The following is a 7,257-nucleotide window of genomic DNA, read 5'->3' on the forward strand; positions in this document are numbered from 1 at the left end:
GGCGGAAGTACTTGCGACGTAGTGATAAAGATGGCAGGGACAAATGGTGCTTCATTGCTGTTACGCTTGATGTACGGTGATAATCCGATAGAATAAAACGTGCAGCGTTATTTTGAATTAGCTCAACATACCTAATCAAGTTTTCCTGGTGAGAGCTACGGATTGCAGCAGCGTACTCCAATTTCGAGCGCACATGGGTTTTATAAAGAAGCATCTTAAGGGAAAGTGGGGCGTTGCTAAAATTTCGACGTGTGTATCCCAATGTACGGTTAGCATTGTTCGTGATGGCGTTAATATGGGCATTCCATGTTGGATTGAAGGAAATGGTAACGTCTCAGTACCGGTATAACGACACGTGGTGAAGGTAAACATCGACCAGTTTGTATGTTGAGGAGCTACTGAACTGGCGGGAGACCGTCATTACCTTGCATATTCTTTGTGCGAGCACGCGCGTCGTATATTCTATGTGCGAGCACTAGCTCGCGGTGACTTCAGACGAGCGCGACTCAAGCGGACATGAAACGGGACGGTCGGCTCCGTCGGGCGAAGGAGCATGAAGGGGTGCTACTGAGGGGTCGGGTGCGGGGCGTCGCTCGGGCAGCAACTGCGAACTTTGATCAAAAGGACGTGGTCGCGCGCGCTATCTCGACAGCCATTAGTAGATGGCTCCTCCCGTAGTACGCGTTGTGCTTCCGCCGCCTACTTGGCACGATGCACAAAAACCGCTTCACTCCCTGGAGCGGCCGTGTTCCCTTATGTCGGCGTATTCCAGAGTTACGCGAGATCAAATCCTAAAGGAGTTAGCTGCAAGCCTTACATCGTATAGCGTTCTAGTTTGTTGCTATTATATTCATTGCTTCGCCCTTGCGGCGAAACTGTGACTTTTTCTTTGCTACACTTATTCTTTTCATTATAAGAAACGCAGAAACACAACAAAGTATTGTGTTTAGCTTGACAAAATTAGGGGAAAGTTATTTCGCTTTTACGCGGCTGCGTTCCCGAGAGCGGTGGGACAAGTTTTACAGCGAAAGCTGTTATGAGATCATTTCACCGGCCGTTTTTGGCGCCGTAGTTGTCCGCCGCCGCCGCCGCCGGTGTCCGTAACCAGCCAAGCTGAAAGCCAAGCGAGCCTCCCGACGAGCACAGAACACCAAGGTCATTCAGGAAGCCAGATCTCTTCTGAGTACGCCCGATGTTGACATTCCCAAGCTCAAAGGTATGCGTGATCGTCTTTCTTCAAGTAACGACAGGCTATCGAAGATCGATGACGATATCGAGGAACACATACCGGAGGATGAGTTAGGAGTCGAATATGCGACTGCTGCCGAGTACAACGACGAGGCAATCAGCATGCTTGCCGAATTAACTTGTCGGATCGAGGCACTGGAAAGAGCTGAGAGAGATCACGCTACTCCTTCGCAAGCACCACCTGTGCAGCCTAACGTCACTGATAACGCTGTTCTACCGCGCAGTTTCTGTCGACCTAGTCTTCCCAAGCTCGATATGCCAACGTTCAAGGGAGACATAAATGAGTGGACTGGATTCTGGGAACAGTTTGAGCAGACAGTTCACCTAAATAACGCCCTCTCGTCCACAACGAAGTTTTTCTACCTGCGGCGATATCTCGCCGGAGAAGCAGCAGCGGCCATAGCAGGACTACCAACATCTGAGTCTTGTTACAACGACGCTATCGATATCCTCAAGGAGCGCTTTGGGGACAGAAATCGAATCGAGCAGCATCACCTAGCCGCTCTAAGGAACCTTAGTCACGTTAAGCAAGGCACTGACGTCCGAGGTCTGAGACGGCTGTACGATACTACACAGCTGCACATTCGTTGCCTGAATTCTCTCAACGTGCCTACGCTAAGCTTCTCCGCCATGCTTATCGACATACTGCAAAAGGCTCTACCGTACGACATCGTTCTTGCGTTTACTAGAAAGCAACGAACTAAAGCATTGAGGAGTGACTCATCCGGCGGCACCCAAGTTGTGTCTGAATCAGCTTCAGCAGCGGCTTCTTCAGATGCCAAGTTGAAAGAACTACTGGCATTCATTCGTGTCGAGTTGGAAAGTCGTGAGCAATGCATGACGCCAAGAGAAAAACGTTGTGAACGACCTGAAACGACAACAAGAGGTGCCACGGCTTCGGTTTTGCACAATTCATTTGTAAAGAAAGCGGACTGCTTTTTTTGCCGCTCCAAGAAGCATTGCACGCGTGCTTGTGACAGCCACCTGTCTCTTGCTTCTAAGAAGGAGAAACTTTCCAAGGACAACCGATGTTTTCGCTGCACGTCCAGGGGACACCAGGCACGGACCTGTCAAGTTAAGCTAACGTGCTCATCTTGCCATGGAAGACATGCAACAAGCATGTGCGATCCATCCTACCGCAAACCACGGGTCGATGCAGATTCATCAGGAAGCTGCACAGCAGTATTCGTTTCCCCCGAAACAGCAGTGTCAAATTCCATAGAGTTATCATGCAGTGGGCAGCGAGTAAACAACAAGGATACCGAAGTATATCTGCAGACCTTTCGTGCTTTGATCATCCAAAATAACAAGCACCGCTGTGTCAGAGGCATTCTGGATGGTGGAAGCCAGAGGTCCTTCATCAAAGAAGAAGTAGCCATGAAGATGAGTCTCAAGATCGTAGGGGAGACAAGGATATCGTTCAACACGTTCGGCAGCGCATCTCCTTCTCGAGCTGAACGTCGGAAAATAGTTGAAGTACCTTTACGCAGTCAACAAGGCACCGGGCTTTACCGTGTACAAGCTATTGTTGTTCCGGTGATATGCCACGACATCGCTGCGCCATCAGCTGACAGCCATTTCGTACAACAGCTGCGTTTGGAAAACAAGTTCCTGGTTGACGACCGTATGATCCTGCAAGTCGATGAAGAGCCAGAACTTAGTGTTCTTATCGGATCTGACTATCTGTGGAACATTCTGACTGGTGAAGCCATTCGCAGCACGGAAGTTCAAGGGCTAACAGCCGTCAACACTTGCTTCGGTTGGACACTGCAAGGACCGGTTCGTCAGAGAGGCTTTCTCGATCACAGCACTAACTTGATGGTTTATGTTATGCGAGTGGACACCAGCGAAGTAGAAGATCAAAGGACTTCTCAAGTTTTACGATCTTTCTGGGAACTGGAAACAATGGGCATTGAGGACGTTTATGAATCATCTGCAATCAAGTCCTTGGATCACTTCAGAAAGACCACACGAAAATCCAATGGCCGATATGCTGTCGCTTTGCCGTGGAAAGAGGAATGCAAGCACCTCATCGGAGACAATCGGGACATTGCCGTCAACCGTCTACAGAGGCTGGTGAAGAGACTATCGCGACAAAAAGGCTTGCTTGACCGCTACGATACAGTCATTCGACAGTATATGTTGCATGGTCACGCAGAAGTTGTATCCAAGGATGTTCGCGATCACCATCCCGTTTACTACATGCCACACCGGGAGGTCATCAAAGAAGAGTCACTGACCACCAAACTCCGGGTTGTGTTCGATGCATCATCGCATGGCCCAGGACTACTATCACTCAACGACTGTCTGGAAAAGGGAGCTAATCTAAATCCAGAGCTTCTGCGTGTGCTACTTCGTTTTCGATGGTTTTTATTCGCCCTGAACTCGGACATCGAAAAAGCGTTCCTGCAAATTGAGATTCAAGAGCCAGACAGAGACGCCTTTCGATTTCTTTGGTTCGATAAGACACCCAACGAGAAGAACGCTAACGTTGTCGAATGGCGCATGACGCGCGTGCCTTTTGGGTCAACATCAAGCCCATTTTTGCTGATGGCTACTATCCATAACCACCTAGACAACGCTCGTCCTGAAGACGAGAAGCTTGCGGCGAATCTGAAGAAGTCATTTTATGTTGATGACTTGCTCATTGGAGCAGATACGTTCAACGAAGCCCTTGAAGTTCACGGAAGAACGAAGTCAATCATGAATGACGCTGGGATGAATCTTCGAAAACTGTTTCTGGAGAAAGAAAAGGCGATAGATGGAAGCATTAATACGGTTGTATTGGGCAATACGGCTGTATTGGGCATGCAGTGTTGAGTTCACTTTTAAGTCAGTAATGGAATACTTAACGTCAACAAAGGCAAATACCAAGAGGCATCTACTAAAGACGGCATCCAGGATCTATGACCCGCTTGGAGTACTCTCACCCTCCACAGTAACAGCCAAGCTTCTTTATCAGCAATTGTGGGTTCGAAACGTTGCGTGGGACGAAGAGTTGGCCAAGGAAATCGGCACACCATGGAATAAATGGTGCACGGACGTCCTGCAGCTTGGCTCGATGAAAATTCCGCGCTGCGTAAGAAGCAGTCTCCAAGGAGTCACGGATACGGCGGAACTTCACATTTTTGTGGATGCTAGCTTGAAAGCATACAGCGCTTGTGCTTATCTGAAGGCAACCAACCTGCAAGGCGAGTCTACTACTACGCTCGAAGCAGCGAAATGTAGAGTTGCGCCGATGAAATCACTCACGTTGCCGAAGTTGGAGTTGATGGGCGCAGTTATCGGAGCAAGACTATTGAAGTACATCCTATCTGCGTGGGATCACCGGCAGTTTCCTTGCACTATGTGGACCGACTCCACTATTGTGCTCAGCTGGATCCGAGGAAGCGGGGACAAACTGAACCAGTTCGCCAAAAATAGGGTGAAGGAAATTTCAAGTGTAACGGTCCCAGAAGAATGGCGTTACTGTCCAGGACAAGAGAATCCCGCAGACCTGATTACACGTGGCATGTCTGCAAAGTCTCTTTTGGAAAGCTGCGTCTGGTGGAGCGGTCCAGAATGGCTCCCGCGAACGAGTTCGGAATGGCCTACAGAACCCATCATGGTCTCACAGGAAAATGTGGACCTAGAACCTGAGCCTGTGGTGTTTAAGGTACTCATTCAGGCGAAAAGGAAAGATGACACATTCATCGATCTCACAAGATTCAGTGACTTACAGAAGTTACTACGCGTAACTGCGCTGGTATTTCGCTTTGTTGAAAAGTGCCGACATATGCAAAAAACCACTCAAGGCAAAATATCCGCAGCAGAAATGAAGAACGCCGAAGAATTATGGATCCTTCGAGTGCAGAAAGAGGCGTTCAAAGAAGACATTTGCCAGTTGACGCGCGGAAAAGCCACTAACAAGAATTCTGCGCTGAGAGATCTACATCCCTTCTTTGGTCCCAAAGGAGAACTTCGCCTTGGCGGAAGACTTCAAGAGCTGGACGGTACTTACCAAGAGAAGCATCCCGTCATTCTGCCATATAAACATGAGTTCACGAGATTAATTGTGACAGAGGCGCACTGCCGTACGTTACATGGTAATGTGTCAAGCACAATGATGCAAGTGCGACAACGGTTTTGGGTTATACAAGCTAGGCAAGAGGCTAAAAAAGTCATCAACGCCTTTTTTTTGTGCAAGAGATACAGTGCAAAACGTACTTATGTCAAGTATGCGCCTATGCCCGTAGACAGAATCAGAATGTCTCGGCCGTTTGAAGTGGTGGGCGTAGATTTTGCAGGCCCACTGTACGTCAAGCAAAGGGAGTCGAAGTCTGGCACTGCGAAGACTTTCGTATTGCTTTTCACTTGTGCGAGTACCAGAGCGGTACACCTTGAACTGACAAGTGGCCTGTCATCAGCGGTATTCCTCCTCGCGTTTCGCAGATTTCTGTCACGCAGAGGAATTCCTCTTACTATTTACTCTGACAACGCCCTGGCATTCAAGAGAGCATCGCGAGACTTGCAAGACTTTTGGACAGTCATGAATGGATCCCCCTTTTCCACTTTTCTTGCTTCCTATCGCATCGAATGGAAGTTCATTGTACCTAGTGCACCATGGTGGGGAGGATGGTGGGAGAGATTGATACGGTCAGTGAAGACAGCGCTTCGCAAGACACTCGGAAAACAAACGCTCGATAGCGAAGAGCTCAGAACACTACTGACGGAAGTGGAGGCCGTAATTAATTCGAGGCCGCTGACTTATATGTATACGGACGCCAGAGAACCTGCTCCGATTTGCCCAGCCAATTTTTTGGTCGGAAAATCTCTATTGGCTCAACCGGTGGAAAGCGGCGAGGAATACCAGAGCCGAATATTGCAGACAAGCCAGGAAAACCTAATTTAAAAACTACGACATAGGAACAAGCTCCTCAAGCACCTGTGGCTTCGTTGGAAGAAAGAATATTTACTTGAGCTTCGTTCACTTCATCACTACACAACAGCGAGAGATAAGGGCTTAAAGGTCGACGACATAGTGATCGTCGAGGAACCCAATGCCTCACGATGTGTTTAGCCACTCGGAAGAATAACAGAGGTATATCCTGGACGCGACGGACTGGTACGAGCATGCCGAGTTCAAACTCAAGGCGGAAAGATTACGAGGCCTGTGCAAAAACTGTACCCACTAGAAATACTATCAGTTTCGGCGGGCCGGGAGAATGTAGAAAAAGAAGTGGTTTAATAAAGGATGGGGGTTCGGAGGGAAAAGAAGAAGAGGATGAGGTTCGAATGGGCCCTATGTGTCTGCGTCAGTCTCTCGCGTTTTTAATAGGTATGGCGTAACATGACTATGACGAACATAAATGACAAGTCATAACATGAAAATCATGACACGCATGTCATGTACAGCATGATTTACATGCCACGCTCATGGTGCGCTGGCGGCTGTTTCGCTAGCTTTATATACACCAAAATTGGTATCTTGCGACGTGACTGTGTACCGAACATAAATAACGCGAGTTAACATGAAAATCATGACACGCATGTCATGTACAGCATGACTTACGTGCCACGCTCATGGGGCACTGGCGGCCATTTCGCTAGCTTTATATACACCAAAATTGGTATCTTGCGACGTGACTGTGTAACGGACATAAAATAACACGAGTTAACATGAAAATCATGACACGCATGTCATGTACAGCATGACTTACGTGCCACGCTCATGGGGCGCTGGCGGCCGTTTCGCTAGATTTATATACACCAAAATTGGTATATTGCGACGTCACCGTGTGACGAACATAAATAACACGAGTTATCGTGAAAATCATGACACGCATGTCATGTACAGCATGACTTACGTGCCACGCTCATGGTGCGCTGGCGGCCGTTTCGCTAGCTTGATATAGCCCCGCCACGGTGGTCTAGTGGTTATCGCGCTCGACTGCTGACCCGAAGTTCGCGGGATCGAATCTCGGCCGCGGCGGCTGCATTTTCGATGGAGGCGAAAATGTTTGAGGCCCG

The sequence above is a fragment of the Rhipicephalus sanguineus genome, chromosome 6, assembly GCF_013339695.2.
Source record: "Rhipicephalus sanguineus isolate Rsan-2018 chromosome 6, BIME_Rsan_1.4, whole genome shotgun sequence".
Taxonomy (NCBI): Eukaryota; Metazoa; Arthropoda; class Arachnida; order Ixodida; family Ixodidae; genus Rhipicephalus; species Rhipicephalus sanguineus.